Genomic DNA, 20,415 nt, shown 5'->3' on the forward strand with positions numbered 1-20,415 from the left:
GTATAAATCATGCATATATGTAATGAATCCCACTGACTTCTCAATTCGATGTCCAGCTTTCATCATCATTTAAAGATGATCTGACCATCCATAGATGAATAGTTTCACAAATACCTTTAAACTGCAAACACCTCAACAAACTTCCGCTGCAAGAAGACAGCCATACATTTTATTTCAGGCTTCCCTTAAGCAATGGAAGATGAGAAGTTACAACAGATGTCTACGGAAGTGATTGACGGCACCCAATCCTACAGCATATTTCTTTAAGGGCCCTAGGTTTTACAGAGTATATTTCTCCTGAGACCCTGGTGCGTGAAAGCCATCTGGAAGCTCCTACCTAGGCTGAATCTGCTTGCTAACGCTGTGTGAACCAGTTTAGCCCACATCATAGTGTCAAGGTCAGAAGCATGAAGTAAGATGGGGATAGTAAGGAAGTCAGATGGAAGACTAAGTGTGCTGGTTGCCTAAATACAGCCTTTGGCTTCTTAGAACTTCTTTTTGTTTGTTTGTTTGGTTTTGGTTTTTGTTTTGTTTTTTCGAGACAGGGTGTCTCTGTATAGTCCTGGCTGTCCTGGAGCTCACTTTGTAGATCAGGCTGGCCTCGAACTCAGAAATCTGCCTGCCTCTGCCTCCAGAGTGCTGGGATTAAAGCGTGCGCCACCACTTCTTAACTTGTGTGTACCTAAGGAGTAAGGATTCCCTGCTGCTCCCTCCACAGCCTGGTCCTGGAATCCTGACTCGGGCATCTAGGGAACAAAGAAAACAGCTGACACTGAAGAAACACCGAACACCCACAGAGAAAAGCAGGGATTGAGCAGGCTGTGCTCACGCTGATGGAGGCACCTACTATGCAGACCGGAAACTCAGAGCATTTATTATGCACAGGGAAAGGAGGGGGGGCTGGCTAGTCTCAGTGGGAGAGCTCTGTAGGTCAATCTCAGGTTGCAGTCATCTGAAAGGAGGAAGCTGTGGCTGCTAGTTTTCCACACTCAAGGGTCAATCATTCACAAACATTCATGTCCGGACCCTAAGAAGGCATCCTCTGAGCCTCACCCAAGGGAAGGCTTTGCCATTGCTGTGGTGAGAGGCGTTGTCCTTATGTTCATGTCAACTACACATCTACTCAGGATTTCCTATGCTCCTCCCAATGCCCCCTACCATTTATCACCAACTTGATCAATGTTCAAAGGCCCCAGAAAGGTCTGCAAAAATATACTGATCTCTCCAAACATCCTAGATGCCCTTAAGACTCCAAAATTATTTTTCCATCCCACCCTCCTAAATGTTGGCATTCTTCAAAAATCAGGTAAAGATGGTAACCAGCTTCTGAACCACATTTAATATTTTAAAAACCTGATTGAGAACATAGACCTAACTAAAATAAACAGAAATACGCATACCAGGTTTTCTTTCGTTCTCTCTCTTTCTTTCTTTCTTTTTTTTTTTTCTTTTTTCTTTTTCTTTTTTGGCTATACTTAATTTCGTGGCATTATTTCAAACCAATAGCACCGTTTATCATATGCCAATCAAAACTGATTGGCAGTTTTCTAGCTTATTTTAATAAACAAGGAAAACAAAGCAATTATTATTTGATAGATGCTGTTTGGTAAATAAATGTGTTGAAGTGTGAGACTCTTGAGGGAAGAAAACTGACTTTTAAGCCCTTATGGCAACAAAATGACTTCTGTCTCCAGATGTCAGGAGGCCACCAGAGAGTCACCTCATTACATGAATCAGGTCAAGCAATTCAAGTAACAAGCTGGGTAGTACCAGTCTCTTCTTGGTCCCATTTCTATACTTCACCCACACCACAAAAACAAAGCAAAACCAGAAGTGGCCTAGATATCAGATTAGGAGAAATGTCATGATATTCTCTTCAGAGCCAAACATAGGATCCCTATAACCGTTTTCTGAAACATCGCTTCAGACAGGACACAGGATGGCAAGCGATAGCGTGAGATGTACAAACAACCTGACTTTAAGAAGACTCTACTTGCAACCGGCAAATGTTCCTCCGTGAGGAATGTCTGTCCCTTTCTGTTCCTCCAAGTTCTTAATCCAGACTCAGTGTTAGAAAGGCCGGACACGGAAGCAGAACACACAGGTGGCAGACTCACATGAAAATATTTAACTTCTAGATTTTCTTATCAGTATTTGAGCTACATTAGTGACTGTGCCTGGCTGTCCTGGAGACTCGCCAATGAAGAGAAGGAATGTGGCCATCTTAGAGTGCATCTCCATAGCCATGTGTGTTGACTTTAATACCGTCAAGCCTTTGCTAGTCCACTCCAACTTTTCTTCTACCAGGTGACTCCCATTCCCCAGGTCTCCTCCCACCCAAGCATGTTCCTAGAAAATGTCTTAAAAACTTGAGGCAGGGTGGTATCTCACACTGCTAATTCCAGAACTTGGAATGCTGAGATAAGAGGACTTCCAGGTCAGACTGGGCTATAGGGTAACACTCTATTAAAAACAAGCAAACAAACAAACAAACAAACAAAAGGCAAATAAGTAAACAACAATAAGAGTCATAGCAGTGAGAAAGTTTAAACTGTTGTTATGATTTTATAGGGTTGCATCCTAAAGACAATCTTTCTTAAATTAGATTTGAGATCCTGGTGCATCTATTAATAGAAACTGGCAGTCCTCTGCATTTTAACAATGTCCAGTGCTTGAGTGATCTTCTGGACTCTGGGGAAGGAAGGCTCCTGGGGAAGGAGTCAGATGAGATCTGCTAGTCTAGCTCCATCCCTCTTCTTGCCATGTGCACACAACGCTCAGCCTGGACACTGGTTTTGAATCCCTATGAGGCAGAGGTTAACACAAGTACAAGGGGATCTGTTTGTAGTTTTATGAGGTAACTTTATCTCTACCCTGCCTCAGATTTAAGTCTTCCTGACCAGTCAAGGCATCCCTCCACTGGGGAAGTGGTCAGACTAGCATTCAGATAGGGCCAGACAGGACCAATTAATGTCAAGGTTCTTTGGTGATAGATAAAACTATCAGAGAAGACTTTAAGGATATTGGAAGAGCGGAGGATCCAGCAATACCTCTCCTGGGCATATATCCAAAAGATGCCCCAACTGGTAAGAAGGACACATGCTCCACTATGTTCATAGCAGCCTTATTTATAATAGCCAGAAGCTGGAAAGAACCCAGATGCCCCTCAACAGAGGAATGAATACAGAAAATGTGGTACATCTACACAATGGAGTACTACTCAGCTATTAAAAAGAATGAATTTATGAAATTCCTAGCCAAATGGATGGACCTGGAGGGCATCATCCTGAGTGAGGTAACACATTCACAAAGGAACTCACACAATATGTACTCACTGATAAGTGGATATTAGCCCAAAACCTAGGATTCCCAAGATATAAGATACAATTTCCTAAACACATGAAACTCAAGAAAAATGAAGACTGAAGTGTGGACACTATGCCCCTCCTTAGAAGTGGGAACAAAACACCCTTGGAAGGAGTTACAGAGACAAAGTTTGGAGCTGAGATGAAAGGATGGACCATGTAGAGACTGCCATATCCAGGGATCCACCGCATAATAAGCATCCAAATGCTGACACCATTGCATACACTAGCAAGATTTTATCGAAAGGACCCAGATGTAGCTGTCTCTTGTGAGACTATGCCGGGGCCTAGCAAACACAGAAGTGGATGCTCACAGTCAGCTAATGGATGGATCACAGGGCTCCCAATGGAGGAGCTAGAGAAAGTACCCAAGGAGCTAAAGGGATCTGCAACCCTATAGGTGGAACAACATTATGAACTAACCAGTACCCCGGAGCTCTTGACTCTAGCTGCATATGTATCAAAAGATGGCCTTGTCGGCCATCACTGGAAAGAGAGGCCCATTGGACACGCAAACTTTATATGCCCCAGTACAGGGGAACACCAGGGCCAAAAAGGGGGAGTGGGTGGGTAGGGGAGTGGGGGTGGGTGGGTATGGGGGACTTTTGGTATAGCATTGGAAATGTAAATGAGCTAAATACCTAATAAAAAATGGAAAAGAAAAAAAAAGGATATTGATAGAGTAAGGATTGAGACCTACTGAACTTTTACTAAAACTTACTTCTGATAAGATTAGCTTTACAGAGTTAGAGAAGGGACTGAAGGAGTTGAAGGGGTTTGCAACTCCATAGGAAGAACAGCAATATCCACCTCCCCCCCGCCCCAGAACTCCCAGGGACTAGGCCATCAGCAAAGGAGTACACATGGTTCCAGCTGCATATGTAGCAGAGGATATCCTTGTCATGCATCAATGGAAAGAGAGGCCCTTGGTCCTGTGAAGGCTCAATAGATGTCCCAATGTAGGGGAATCCAGGGTAGGGAGGTGGGAGTGGGTGGGTGGAGGGAGGAACACCCTCATAGAAGCAGGGGGAGGGAGGATGGGATAAGGTGTTTCCGGAAGGGAGGGAAACCGGGAAAGGGTTTGAAATGTAAATAAAGAAAATATCCTATAATATATATATATATATATATATATATATATATATATATATATATCATAGTATATATCATCATATATATCATCATATATATCATATCATTATATATATATACATATATATATATGTATATATATGTATATATATATATATATATATTAGCCTTACAATTGTGGAAAGAAGGGGAAGCATTAGATGAGACTAGCCATGTTCAGGGTGGTGTGGCCACAGACAAACAGAAGTGTCAGAAAGCCACTGGGTAGCCTAACTTTACCCCTTGTGAGCCAATGTGGTTTTAGAAAAGCTCTTTCCTTGCCTGCACCATCTAAACAGGGCATATCATCAATAACACTGCTGTTATCATTAGTCAGCATGTATGGTTACATCCTATTTTTCAGTATTTCTATATTTTATTTTTTTCTAGTTATTCGATGGTATGGCAATAAGTGCCTTTGAAATTGGCATATCACTTTCCTTCTGCAGTGATTTAGTTGCCTGGTAGCAAAGCTTGAATTGAAAATAAAATAACTATGACTGTACATTGGCCCTGCCCATTAAAGCCCAATGAATGCACGGCTCTATCAGTAAATAGCAAATTCATTATGGAGTGTTACTCCAGCTTTCACAAAAGAGCCACTTGATTCAGATCAGTTCTCCGTCTCGGTGCCTGCCTTTGCGTGTCATCTACCTTGGAAGGTGATGCTTGGAAGCCGTGTTAAGAATTTTAATCACAGATATTCTGTGCACATTGTGCAGAGAGGAGAAAGGGGGCTCCTGCCTTCCCAGACTCGCGTACAACCCCTGCCGTTTTCCTCACCTTGGATGATGTATTCAGGACTTAGAGTCATTTTTCCATATTATAACCATCTCTTTCACAGCTGGGGTGAAGGCAAGGAGAGAGAGTGTTAGATAGCTACAGGGAAAGACATAATTTAAGGGTCAGAACTCTTTTAAGATCCGTGTGGTGAGATTCGGGGTTCTTCTCTTCCATGTGTCCAGAAAAGGTGAGACTCTAGCTGCTGATCCTCTGCCCATCCTGCCTTGGAACCTGGCCGGCTCCAGCTGAGCTCTGCTAGTGCTGAGCTGCCTGCCCTGCCCTGATAGCTATTGTCAAGTCATTTAAAAATTGTTGAACATAATGGGGATTATTTCATTTAATCCTTCCCACGGCACTAGGAAAAACAGGCACTGTGATTTGCCCCTACTTCACAAGGGAGAAAATAGGGACTTCGATAGCTTAAATAGCTACATCTATGGTCCCTCTGGTAATAAGTGGACATTCCAACCCAAGTCTATGTACTCCAAGCCTGAGCGCCCAATCCTGTGTTCTGGCTTCCTCTGCCCAGCAGCTCCAGGCAGAGGACAGGGAAACACAGGAGTCCCCAGGCACTGACCCACCATGATAGTAGTACTAAAACACAATTTTCTTTCCTATCCTAGGTCTGTGTAGATGCTTTCAGAGCAGTCCAAGAATTCATGATTGCCTGTGTTCTGGCTCTAAAACCTCTCTTCTTCTCAGGAAAGATTGGTTTGAACAATTCTTTCCTTCTCTCTGAGTATCTCTTATGGAAATTTATGTACAGTGACTATCCCGAGCTTTTGTCCCCGCAGGCAAGAACACACTCAGGACAACCGGAATCTTCTGCAGCAAAGCTTTTATTGCTTACCTATCAGGAGGGAAGACCCCGAACCGGGAAAATGGCACTGCTTATATAGCCCGCAACATGACATTTCAGCACCTGATGTGGCGTTACAGCTCCTGATTCGTTGCTCGCCCATCACCCCATTACTACACCGCGAGATGGGCAGTGACTAGGCGTGAGTTCACTCTTGCACTTGCACATAAGGCTTGTTTACTAGTTAGGCGCAGTGGAAGGCATCGCCATCTTATAATGGCGATTGCTCACGGCATGCACGCAATTGCTCGCGGCACGGCTCTCCACAAGTGACAAACATAGCAAAGGTATCCATTTATTGGTTAGAGCAAAAGAGATATAAAGTTTATGATAATGGTTGTCGAATGTAGGCTGTATTGTGCTATACAATTTAACCCCGAGAAGTTCCTATAACTAAAGGCCAGTCTCTGCCCCGGTGAGAACTCAAGCTAGTCCACACATTGGTAAGGGTCCCTATCTGTCACTGGTCTACCATGAAATATTGCAGAAATAAAAAATAGAAGACCAGAAACTTTAAGATAACTTGACAGGATCATTTTATGTCTGTTGAATTAAGAATTAAAATTTAAGTTTTCCCTAAGGAAGTAAAAGATCTGTATGACAAGAACTTCAAGTCTCTGAAGAAAGAAATTGAAGAAGATCTCAGAAGATGGAAAGATCTCCCACACTCATGGATTGGCAGAATTAATAGAGTCAAAATGGCTATCCTGCCAAAAGCAATCTACAGATTCAATGCAATCCCCATAAAAATTCCAACTCAATTCTTCACTGAGTTAGAAAGGGCAATTTGCAAATTCATCTAGAATAACAAAAAACCTAGAATAGCAAAAACTATTCTCAACAATAAAAGAACCTCTGGGGGAATCACCATGTCTGACCTCAAGCTGTACTACAGAGCAATTGTGATTAAAAACTGCATGGTACTGGAATAGCGAAAGACAAGTAGACCAATGGAATAGAATTGAAGACCCAGAAATGAACCCACATACCTATGGTCACTTGATCTTTGATAAGGGAACTAAAACCATCCAGTGGAAAAAAGACAGCATTTTCAACAAATGGTGCTGGCATAACTAGTGGTTATCATGTAGAAAAATGTGAATTGATCCATTCTTATCTCCTTGTACAAAGCTCAAGTCTAAGTGGATCAAAGAACTCCACATAAAACCAGAGACACTGAAATTTATAGAGGAGAAAGTAGGGGAAAGCCTCGAAGATATAGGCACAGGGGGAAAATTCCTAAACAGAACAGCAATGGCCTATGTTATAAGATCAAGAATCGACAAATGGGACCACATAAAATTGCAAAGCTTCTGTAGGGCAAAAGATACTGTCACTATTAGACAAAAAGGCCACCAACAGATTGGGAAAGAACTTTTACCAATCCTAAATCTAATAGGGGACTATAAGATTTATATGTTCAATATATACAAAGAGCTCATGAAGCTGAACACCAAAAAATTCAAATAACCCCATTAAAAATGGGGTACACTCTCTTGGGCATATATCCAGAAGATGTTCCAACTGGTAATAAGGACACATGCTCCACTATTTTTATAGCAGCCTTATTTATAATAGCCAGAAGCTGGAAACAACCCAGATGTCCCTCAACAGAGGAATGGATACAGAAAATGTGGTACATTTACACAATGAAATACTACTCTGCTATTAAAAAGAATGAATTTATGAAATTCCTAGGCAAAAGGATGGACCTGGAGGGCATCATCCTGAGTGAGGTAACCCAATCACAAAAGAACTCACATGATATGTACTCACTGATAAATGGCTATATTAACCCAGAAACTTAGAATACCCAAGTTACAAGTTGCAAAACACATGAAACTCAAGAAGAAGGAAGACCAAAGTGTGGACACTTTGCCCCTTCTTAGAATTGGGAACAAAACACCCACGGAGGGAGTTACAGAGACAAAGTTTGGAGCTGAGATGAAAGGATAGGCCATCTAGAGACCGCCATACCCGGGATCCAGCCCATAATCAGCCTCCAAACGCTGACTCCATTGCATACACTAGCAAGATTTTGCTGAAAGGACCCTGATATAGCTGTCTCTGGTGAGGCTATGCAGGGGCCTGGCAAACACAGAAGTGGATGCTCACAGTCAGCTATTGGATGGAACACAGGGCCCTTAATGGAGGAGCTAGAGAAAGTACCCAAGGAGCTAAAGGGGTCTGCAACCCTGTAGGTGGGACAACAATATGAACTAACCAGTACCCCCCGGAGCTCGTGTCTCTAGCTGCATATGTAGCAGAAGACCATCATTGGGAAGAGAGGCCCCTTCATCTTGCAAACTTTATATGCCCCAGAACGCCAGGGCCAAGATGTGGGAGTGGGTGGGTACGGGAGTGGGGCGGGGAAGGGTATGGGGGACTTTTGGATAGCATTTGAAATGTAAATGAAGAAAATACCTAATTAAAAATATATTTTAAAAATGGGGTACAGAGCTAAACAAAGAATTCTCAACTGAGGAATATCAAAGGGCTGAGAAGCACTTGAAAAAAATGTTCAACGTCCTTAATCATCAGGGAAATGCAAATCAAAACAACCCTGAGATTTCACCTCACACCAGTCAGAATGGCTAGGTTCAAAAATTCAGGTGACAGCAGATTCTGGTGAGGATGTGGAGAAAGAGGAACACTCCTCCATTGCTGGTGGGATTGCAAGTTTGTACAACCACTCTGGAAATCAGTCTGGTGGTTCCTCAGAAAACTGGACATAGTACTACCGGCAGATCCAGCAATACCTCTCCTGGGCATATACCCAGAAGATGTCCCAACTGGTAAGAAGGACACATACTTCACTATGTTCATAGCAGCCCTATTTATAATAGCCAGAAGCTGGAAAGAACCCAGATGTCCCTCAACAGAGGAATGGATACAGAAAATGTGGTACATTTACATAATGGAGTACTACTGAGCTATTAAAAACAATGAATTTATGAAATTCTTAGGCAAATGGATGTATCTGGAGGATATCATCCTGAGTGAGGTAACCCAATCACAAAAGAAGTCACTTGATATGTGGGAAGCAGGTGTGGTTGCAGGCCCTGTGAAACCCACTTGTTTACTGCCTTGCCCGAGCATGCGCAGTGAGGCTGCATGTGTGGGCTGCCTGCCAGGCTGGACAGTTAGTTCCTCGTCATCCAGACCTGTCAGCCTATCTGTGAACAACCTAAGCTCATGCCTGGAGCGTGTGTGAATTCTGAATGGATGAGGTGGGTGGAGCTAGAAGGAGAGGAGTAGGCGCGAGTAGTGAGGTGAATTGCTGTTTAGCCCTTGCCCTAGGTAGAAGCCAGAAGTAGAATAGGAGTAGTTTAGCCCTTGCCCTAAGAAGAAGCTGCTGGGGAAGAGAGCTGTAAAAGAAAAAGTTGCTCCATGAATCCAACTTGGTGTCTGTGTCGTTTGTGTCGCCACCGGCTTGGAGGACGAACAACATTGATATGCACTCACTGATAAGTGGATATTAGCCCAGAAACCTAGAATACCCAAGATAAAATTTCCTAAACATAAGAAAATCAAGAAGAAGGAAGACCAACATGTGGATACTTCATTTCTCCCTAGAATAGGGAATAAAATACCCATGGAAGGAGTTACAGAGACAAAGTTTGGAGCTAAGACTAAAGGATGGACTATCCAGAGACTACCCCATCCGGGAGTCCACCCTATAATCAGCCACCAAACATAGACACTATTGCATATGCCAGCAAGATTTTGCTGACAGGACCCTGATATAGCTGTCTCCTGTGAGGCTATGCCAGTGCCTGGCAAACACGGAAGTGGATGCTCACAGTCATCTATAGGATGGAACACAGGGCCCCCAATGGAGGAGCTAGAAAAAGTACCCAAGGAGCTTAAGGGGTCTGCAATCCTATAGGTGGAACAACAATATGAACTAGCCAGTACTTCCAAGAGCTGGTGTCTCTAGCTGCATATATAGCAGAAGATGGCCTAGTCAGCCATCACTGGGAAGAGAGGCCCCTTCATCTTGCAAACTTTATATGCCCCAGTACAGGGGAACACCAGGGCCAAGAAGTGGGAGTGAGTGGGTAGGGGAGCAGGGTGGGGGAGGGTATAGGGAATTTTTGGGATAGCATTTGAAATGTAAATAAAGAAAATATCTAATAATTTTTTTTAAATTCAAGTTTTTCTAGAAATTCATTTATTAATCTATGACTAAAATTTATAACAAGCAAACAAAAACTCTCAGGCCTTTCAACGCTGACATTTGAGAAAATACTGGAATTTGCATAGCCGTGACAAGCCAGTGCTTCAGAAGAGAGGTTTAGTATTTTAACTAAAGATACAGCCAAGAAACATGTAGCCACAGTCACCCATGACCCCTACCCCAGTGTTGGGGTCGTAGCATCATGTCGTGTCTTTCTTTCTTTTGGGGGATCCCTGGGGATCTGTGCTGTACACAGTGTCCCTTAGAAAGAGCACATAAACCAGATGGTTGTGGCACGTGCTTTTACTCCCAGAACTTGCGAAGCAGAGACAGGTGGATCTCTGAGTCCGAGGGTACCCTGATCTACAAAGTGAGTTCCAGAGAAACCCTGTTTAAAAAAAGAAAAAAGAAAAGAGAAGAGAAAGCACACCTAAAATGAGTCTCCAAAGAATGCCAATAGCTAGTGGTATTGAATAGTAGATGATTAAGAGATGTTTCTAATCAAATCATATAAAGTGAGACCACCCACTTTGAATGTGGGCGACACCTTCAGGTGGCAGACCAGATAAAAAAGAAGGTGGAGGGCAGAAACTGCTTTCTGCTTATTTGCATTCACTCCTGCTAAGGCTCATCTATCCTGTTGTTGCTACACTCCTTCACTGATTTAGGAACAGCCTCTCCGGGCTTCCAATACCGACCAAAGACCTCATACCTCCTGGAATCCTCCAGCCCTTCGGCACCAGATTGGAACTACTAAGGCATCTAGCCTCACAGACTGCAGTACCAGGTTCTCAGCCTGTCCAGCATGAGGCAGTCATCGTTGAACTAGCCAGACCATTGAGCAAGCCAATCTAGTGTGTTTTTAATAAAGCCATCCTATTAGCGGTATGCCTCTAGAGAACTCTAACACACCAGCATCTCCCCCTCTTTGGCATTCTCACCCCTCCCGGTTGTCCCCTTTGTTTCCAAGATAGTTTTGTTTCTAACTGCACCTCATCTGTACATATGTGGCAAGATAAGATATAGGACCCACACATGATGGAAAACACAGTGTGTATCTTCCTGAGACTAAGTTAATTCACTTTATATGGTGAGAATGATTACACGGGTATTTTTGAAACTTTTTTTTTTTATTTTGCCACAGTGAGTAATCCCTCGAGACACTGATGTCCATGACTGAAGCGTTCCAGGCAGATCTGTGTTAGTCACTCGGGGGCTTCTGCACAGGTGTTTTCCCTTTATAGCCCTCTGGTCTTCTTTATTATGTGACATTTGACACAGGAAGCTCTTTTTTGGTTTTTGGATCCTTCACCTTTCTTTCACTGCTTCCAGAGTTTGATGGCTGTTGTGCCTCTGAGTGATCACTACTCCCGATCAGTTTCCATCTTGGGGCCCAGAGTGATTACGACACAGTATTTCGTCTCGAACTGAATGAGTTCTAAAACCCTTATGGCAATCAAAGGACCAGACACAGAGGGCATCCCTGCCGTAGCTACACCAACACCTTACAGAGAATGAGGAAGAGGCCAGGCCAAGGCGACACCTCTCCATATGCTTCCTCACCAAGGGCAATTTACTGAGGGCTCAACTGCCTTTCCGAACTAGAAGAGACTCGACAGAAAGCCTGTGTGTGCTTTCTCAGAGCATTGGCGTTTCCAAGCCATCCCTGCTTTGACATTTCACATTGACAAAGGAAAAGACTGGCCTAGCCGATGTAGCAAACAGGGACACTGCTACTTTTAAAGACCATGGACGTGTCCCCTCTATTTGAAAGTCAGTGGAGGAGATGTGTTTAGTCGAGCAGAAGAACATTACCATCAACAAACGGAGCTTGTCTACACCCAGAAGCTCGGCTGAACGCTGGGCAGGGCGCAAAAGGCTGAGCTGTCAGCAGATGGACTTGTCTGTGTCCTGCTGACTCAAGCTGACGGGGTTAATGCTCTATGCAGAAAATGCTCGCTCCTTGCCTCTTCCCATTCTTTCCCTCAAGGAGCAAGCAATCTGGGAAGTCAGGGAGCTCTGGGGCCGCCTGAGGAGCCAGAGGAGTTTCTGTCGGGGGAGCTCTCTGGCTTCTGAGGCAGTGTTGGAATTCTGAAGGGAAGCCGGAAATAGAAGGAAGGAATAATGAGGAGGAAGGGCGGACCTCCTCTTCCTTCTGTAACCACGAGAGAGCCCTGCTGTTGTCAGCTTCTCTTTTAAATCATCTCTTGCAAAATTCAATTTGAAGAAAAGAGTCTACTGGGTGTGTTTTTTCCCCCAGTACTTGTTTAACTACAACTTTATTCCTAAACATTTTGGTTGGAAATCAGCAAGTTATAAGCCTATTATAGAAATGAGCTGGGTTTTAACTTTTTTATTTTTTATTTTTAAAACCCCAAACTTTTATTTCAGAAATATTTGGCTGTAGAAATGAGTCAGACATCTCGTTTTAGCTGAGGCATTTTTGCCAAACAAAATGAAAAGAAAATATGAAAATCACTTCTCCGGGGAGAGAGAGAGATGTTGCTGCAAGGACTGCTTTGCTGTTGCTAGAAGCATTCCTTACAGACCTTAATACTACACACAAGGAGGGGCGTAACATACTAATTCCACTACAGTTTGTCTTTGCATTTAGAAATTTAGTCATGTCAGTGTTATATCTATAATTCTAGAGTTCAAGAAGTTAAGGCAGGGGAAATGTGAGTATAGGCCAGCCTGAGCTTAAAAGTGAGAACCAGGCCAACCTGCGCTACAAAATGAGACTCTGACTCTACCTTCGAATGAATGAATGAATGAATGAATGAATGAATGGAGTATTTTGTAAGTTAATCTTTAAGGGTCTCAGTTTACAGAGGAGGCAGACTTTCTATAGACAGAAACAAGGATCTCTAGAACCCTGGAGTTGACTGAGGTATGATATTGATAACTTATAGAATCCTGTAAAATGTATCCAGAGATACAAGAAGAAAAGAGGACTTTCACTACACAAGGTCTGCAACCTAGAAACCAGAGAAATCAGATGTGATGTGGCCATGCTCAGAGGCAGTCACTTCTTTAAACACATCCAGCTTCCGGAACTATGAGAAATAAATTTCCAGTTTCTACGAAAACTCAGTCTCGGGGAGTTTGTTACAGCGGCACAACCTAAGCACTTCACCCCATGATCTGTGTGTCTACATTGAAAGCATCATTGCTCTACTGGGTGCTTTCCGCTCCTGAGTATGGGAAAAGTACCTGACGTGTGTCATCCTCTTGGATGTTCCCACACGGTAGGTAAGGTAATCATCTCCCTCTAACAGGAGGGAGATAACTAACACACAGTACAGCCAAGTATTTCACGTCCTCCATCTTGAAATACACGAAGGCAGATCTAAATCCCAGTTCTAGATGGTTCTAAAATACAAACAATCCCAAATACTCGTAGAATTCTTCCTGAAAGCTAACATATCTTGTCCATTGCAGCCTTCATTATTTAAAAAGCATTTCAACTCACCTTTTGAAAGCGCCATTTCAGAACTAGTTTGTGAACCATGCAAAGAAAACTGTTCCCCTAAACCCATTGTATAGCATACAACATTTCAGATGACTTTTTAATTTTTTTACAGATCGGATTTACCCTCAGTAGATAAGTATTTGATATTCTTAATAATTTTAAAATAATATTCCCCTGATGTTAAAGTAACTATGAGATTTTAAAATTAAAAAAAAAACAATTCAATGTTATTAAATTCAGTGTGTGTTTTATTTCAGTGCTGATTTTGAAGGAACAACCAGCATTTCGGGGCAGAATCTCCATGCATTTCTTTTCTAACCCAGTATTTTTTTTAAAAAGGGTGTTATTCAGTGAGTCCTGATAATCAACCAGATCTCGGCTGCATTCCCACATGGTCACCACCCCAGGTGGATTCTGTTTCTGTCCTCATAAGCCTACTCATTGGAGAAAGTCAACTGTCAATGGACGGGAAGAAGATTAACCAGAAGGCGAATCTGGATCTCCCTTCAATGATGTCTGAGTCCTTCGGACATTGCCCAGAGCACCCCAGAGCACCCCAGTCTATCCTTTTCTCATAGATGGTGAACTTGACCCACATTCCCTCAGAAACCACAGCTCTCTCTCTCTCTCAGTATGTGCCTCCAGGTTTTTCTCCTAAAGAAAACTTCTCTAGGGGACCCAGAGAGCCTGTGTACCTGCAGCTATTGAGCATTCTGATGAAAATTAGTATAAATTTGAAATTCCAAAACAGTATCGGATATCACTTTTGAGCTAAAATCCAACTGCGTTGGGAAGAGATTGGCATTTAAACAGATGTCAGCAGTGTTTTGGGAAATGTAAATTGAGGTGCAGATGGTGACTGCTAGAAGTTAAGAGCATCTGTGTTCTATGGGGAAAAAAACTATATTTGTGAAAAAAAATTTTAAATAATAACTGAAATTCCCAACTTGATTTTGAAAGAAGACAAGAAAATATCCTCGTTGGATGGCACTGTTTGATAAGTTTCCCATCAAATCAAACAGGCTTGAATGTCTGCATCTTGTTTTTATCTTAGGCTAAAGATGAAGGCTTCACCCTAGCTCTTTTAGCAAACCCAACCTGGAACAAACACAGACTCCAGCAGGATTGCTACCAGCATTGGGGAAGAGTTTTGACACCTCTCTTCCCATCCAAGTTGACTCTCCATGTGAGCTCTAAGGAAACTATCAATTGTCTATAGCAACATCAGGGGCACTGAAGACACCAGCCCTTCACAGCCATGACACTAGGACATTTTTTTTATTTTAGTTTTTAAAATGAAGATAAAAATATAAATACCTACCCATGTAATATTGCTATAAATATTCAAGATACATGGAGCACACTTATAGTCAATGGTCAGTATTTTGTTTTTTAACTGCTAATAGTTTGTTTATACTGCCAAAACCTGACAAATACAGAGGTGGATGCTCGCAGCCAACCATTGAACTGAGCATCGGATCCCCGATGGAAGAGTTGGAGAAGGGATTGAAGGAGCTGAGGGGTTTTGCAGCCCCATGGAAAAAGCAACAGTGTCAACTAACCAGACCCCACGGAGCTCCCAGGGACTGGACCACCAACCAAAGAGTACACATGGAGGGACCCATGGCTCCAGCCACATATGTGGCAGAGGATGGCCTTGTTGGACATCAGTGGGAGGAGCGTCCCTTGGGCTTGATGGTGTAAGATGCCCCAGTGTAGGGAAATGCCAGGATGGGAAGATGGGAGTGGGTGGGTGGGGAGCACCTTCATAGAGGTAGAGGAAGGGGGCATAGGGTAGGGGAGTTATAAAGGGGAGACCTGGGAAGGGGAAAATAATAGAAATGTAAATAAAGTATCCAAGAAAAAACAAACAAACAAACAAACAAGGTCTTGCTATCTAGCCTATACTGGACTGAAACTTATGATTCTCCCGTCAGCACAGCTAGCTTTAATGTTATCTAGCTATTAGTATATAATAGATTTCTATATAATCCTAGGAGCCCTATAGAGGACTGCTTCTAACTGCTCTATGCTCTCTTCCCAGCACCCATATCTTCAACCTGTCTTGACCTAGGATGAGCAACGACCTAGAACTCTGCATCTTGAACTGGTAACCCAAAGTTGTTCAAACAAAGGACCTTTACTCTTCTTAACCAGCTCTAGACATTTCTCATCAATGGAATCAGCTAACCAAATTTAAATAGTTAAAATTGTTTTGTTGCTTTGTTTTGTTCCTGAGGAGCCTTTTTTGTAAAGGAAAATACGTACCATAAAATTTGCCATCTTGATAATGTTTAGTATTTTCAGCTTTTAAATTAGTTCCTTTTTTTTTAAACAAAACACAGATTTCAGATTATCTGGAAAACCTTAGAGCCTAAGAGTTAGACTCCAATTGCTGCCATTGGTGGATTAGGAACCAATGCTTAAGTGTTTTTTCTACTGAAAGACACAACTTACAGCAGTCAGAGAGAAAGTGTCATAGCATTCTGGTGTGTGTGTGTGTGTGTGTGTGTGTGTGTGTGTGTGTGTGTGTGTGCTATTGTTTGTTTGTTCCCAGGGATTCTCCTACTTAAATACTCAGATTAATCCAAATTTTCAATGAGGTCTCCCTTTCAAGGAAAATCAAGCAACCCAAAGGTTAATCAATTCAGTCACATGAGAGAACGTAGGCACCATGTGAAAATCCAGACTCTCAGGTTACAGTTTAATGTGCTATACACCCTGCCTGATTGGAATGAAGTTTATGCATTAGATCCCATACACAAATGGATGCATTTAGCTTCGTTCACAGCACATCCGCAAACTCATTTACCGGATCCATAAGCACTTGTAAACATTGCTAATGGAGTTTGCTAAATGAATATTATAAACGTAATCCAAATGAGCTCTCCATGGAAATTGCAAATCATATGAAAAATATAGTGTGTTTGGTTAGAGCACATTTCGGGAACGGTATATTTTAGTTAATTGTGTTAGTACATTATACATGGCTAAACGTCAGTGCTAACACCTAGACAAAAATTAGCTCTTCCTTCTTGCTTAATGCCATTCACTGTTGTTGTTCATATCTCCATAGATCATTTTCTGGAGCAATAAAGGAAACTATCTACACAGTGTCACTTGTACATAAACAGACTCCCTTGGGGGATGGGGGGGGGGGGGGTGGAATATGGGCCAGCCTATGACAGTCAAGAAGCCACTGCTCAGTGGCTCATGTTTCTGGAGTCACTACTTGAAGAACTACAACTCATTTTGATTATAGTCTCATTACCAATTGCATATGCTCCTGACCTACACGATAGGTCCTTAAAAATCTGCTATTAACTGACTATATTGCAGGCTGAAATTGTTTTCTGCACATGGGTACATCAAAGTTACAGCCAAGCAGATGTCCATCCCCTGGGCTCCGTGACTGAGAACTGGGGTGCTCCTTCTGGGGCCCAGCATCTCAAGAATGTATCACCCAAACCTTTGCAGGCCAAGTTTAGCATCTGAAGCAGCCTTTTTCCTGAATGTATATCACTCTCACATCATAAAAATTAAAAAAAAAAAAATTCTAGAGGCCAAGCCTTCATAAATAAGAAACTGTTGTCACCAGATTGAGGTTTACTCTTGTTTGAGATGGGGGTCTGGCTGTGCTGACCCCATTTGTGTCCAGCTCAGAGGTTCAGGAGATTCTCCCACACTGGACCTTCTAGATAGCCCAAACTGTGGGTATGCATCCCAGTGGGGAGTTCTCAGGCCTGCTTCAAAGGAAATTCTGTCAGTGGCTACCTGCATACCTACCTGGATAACAGGTAGGATGACAGCTTCTGTCCTACAGTTCCCTGAGAAAAGATGAAGCAGCCTCTGGTAGAACATTTCCTTTCTTGATCTCAAGATGATTTTCAGCCTTAACTCTTTTTCTTTTCTTCATTAATACGAATGGAATCCTCAGGACACAAGGACACACACACACACACAAATGCTTGCCATAAATTAATACCCAACTTGTAGAAAATTTGGTCAAATATTTTGGTTTGATTCTTTTCAATAAAATTTGTTTATTTTGTTCATAGATTTTTTTTTTCAGATTTGGGAAGTATTTTAAGAATCATGCAGTGACCTGCAATTATCATTATAGTAATACCAATAATCTTATAAGTGACACAAAAGTACTGATTCAACCCACATAAAAATGCCAGTGGGGTTTTTGTTTTGTATTTTTTTTAAAGTGCTACGCACTAACTTTTACTTCCAACTGGACTAACGTCTCTACTTAGGGATAGATGTCTTGATTACCAAAGTCCAACAACGACTTCAGTGGAAAATGTCAGTATTTATTTCCTCCTTAATGAGAACATCCCAGATGCTATCAAAAGTTGTAAATATCTGTCATTTACATCACTGCAGGATTTTTGCAACAGGAGATCTTTAAATTGCACAGAAATATTCCCTTCATAATGAAGCCTATCCTATACAACCAATTAGTTTAACTGACCACCAGTGCACTTTTCTGTTTCTTCCATTCCATTTTTATGATGTGACAAAAAAAATCCAACATAATATTCTAGACAAAGATATGCTGTCAATTTATATAATGGCACCTTAATATCTTCCACATTATCCTCAGTCTTCTTCCAGTGACTTATTTTTAGCCCTGTTGCACATTGAGCAAAGCTCACGATCTTTTCCTTGGAAGGTCATGGCTAATTCAATACCCATCACTGTGTATGATTAGCTTAAATTGTTCTTTCAGGTGTGCATCACCTCACACTTGCCTGTTTCAAATTTCATCTTCATCACACCATCCAATTACCTAGTTTTCTTAAGTCTTGGCTGGAGTCTCTTCTGGTCCTTTATTGGGCTGAAAATGTAGGGTCATTGAATAATATCTGTCCTTTACTCAGTTCATTGCACAGATGGTTAAGGAATACATTCAACAATAAAGATCTTCCTAATATAGCTATCCAGGGCGTTCTATTAAGCTCATTCCGCATCCACAACTGAACCTGACCCTCATTACCTCAAAGCTCCTCCCTTGTCTTCTCAGCCCCTGCTCTGACTTTTACTTATGAGGTGCAACGATAAAATGTCCTTATCAGCTGCTGGAAATATAGTTTATCAGAGTTCTTTCTGGTAAGGGTCAAAGAAACTTATGTGCTCTCTTGACATTGATCCTAGGATCAAAAACTAAGTAGCAACCAGTGCATACAATCGGACAGCCTGAGTTTCACAGGTGAGCTGTCTTATATTCTGTTCCCCTCTTCTCCACTTTCCCTTTCTTCTACTGTATAAATGGAGTGTTTATTTACTTACATGTAACTCTTCTTGGTTTCTATTAACAAGTTTCGTAGTCTTTGGACTACCACCCACCAACCCTACCTCCTTTAGAGTAGCAACTAGACTCCCATGATTTTGAGATATTTTATGATTCACACTAAGTACCTTATTTACTTCCTTATGTGGAAATCACTAAGGCTAGACAGAAAAAACAAAACAAAACAAAAAAACAACGTTTTAATGTCACCTTGAAAAAAGGAAAAATTTTACTGTTGAAAGATCTAATGTGGTGTCAATCAAAACTTTTTCTTCTGAATATTAGACAAGCAAAGGAATGAGTCGGATCCTAAGCCAGTGATTATTTTCACTCCTATGGTAGGTTCAACTATACATAACTTTCCAGCAGGAGACCCTTAACTACAGAAAACCAGAACCATCTCTCTGTGCAATCTTTGTTATCTATACGTATAAGTTGTTCATTCATGTGTGACATGCATTAAACCTTGTCTTTAGCTACCTGGAATGTTTTGCCATGACCAGGCCTAACACAATCTCCTTCAACTTTACCAAGATAAATTCTAACATGGCTTCCTGGCACTCAGAGGTAAATTATAGTTCATTTTGTCTCACAATTTACAGTATGGATCCACACAAACACCGTAGATTGTATTTATTTTTCAGATTATAGCAGCAGCTAAAGAAATCAAGAAAAGGAAAAAGTTACCCAGCTGAAGCAACCCATTTCAAAATGTGTATCACACTTCCAAGAAGCCTTAAATGACTTAGGATAATCTGCTTAGTGGCACAGACTCTTCACTAAAGAACATTCTCCTTGTCACCCTGGTCGATCATCCAAATGAGCAGAAGTCATGCTAGAAACCTAGCCTGACAACTGACAGACTAGGAGGAGGTCCAGTGAAATCAGTGCCCATTAGGAGTCTGCATGCGGTCTCTGTCCAAGCTAACCTCTGCAAGTTCAGAGCCCCATCCAGCCCGTTTTTAGGCTCAAACAAATATAAGTTTTCTACTTCAACTGTGTTGGATTTTCAAATCATCCCTGATATCTATTACATTTGTTATACCTGGGTGTGCTCATTTTTTCATTGAACAAGTTGACTGCTTCTCTGCAATAATCACAATACACATGAATGTTAAAGAGAAACTCATGTCTGAACTAAATAAAGTTCCACCTTCATGATCTCATTTTTATGTGTCCCGTCACCCTAATTTTAACGTGTCTCTGAATTTCAGACATCACAAATATTGTTACCCACAAAGAACAGCAAATGAATACCTTTATTTTCCTATTGTCTTTCCTTTGTTTTACCCACCTCTGTTGGGAGCATGGAATCACGTTGATCAA

At 41.9% G+C, this 20,415-nt stretch overlaps 1 long non-coding RNA gene across 1 annotated transcript in view; it reads left to right on the forward strand.

Moving 5' to 3' along the window:
* Nucleotides 1-16,077, forward strand: part of 1700008C04Rik (RIKEN cDNA 1700008C04 gene) — a 57,388-nt gene extending 41,311 nt beyond the window's left edge. The window contains exons 4-5 of the long non-coding RNA NR_126468.1: nt 6,074-6,280; nt 15,835-16,077. This is a non-coding gene — a long non-coding RNA (RIKEN cDNA 1700008C04 gene). The remainder of the gene's footprint in view (nt 1-6,073; nt 6,281-15,834) is intronic.
* Nucleotides 16,078-20,415: the final 4,338 nt, after the last annotated feature.

This window comes from Mus musculus, chromosome 12, assembly GCF_000001635.26.
Source record: "Mus musculus strain C57BL/6J chromosome 12, GRCm38.p6 C57BL/6J".
Classification (NCBI taxonomy): Eukaryota; Metazoa; Chordata; class Mammalia; order Rodentia; family Muridae; genus Mus; species Mus musculus.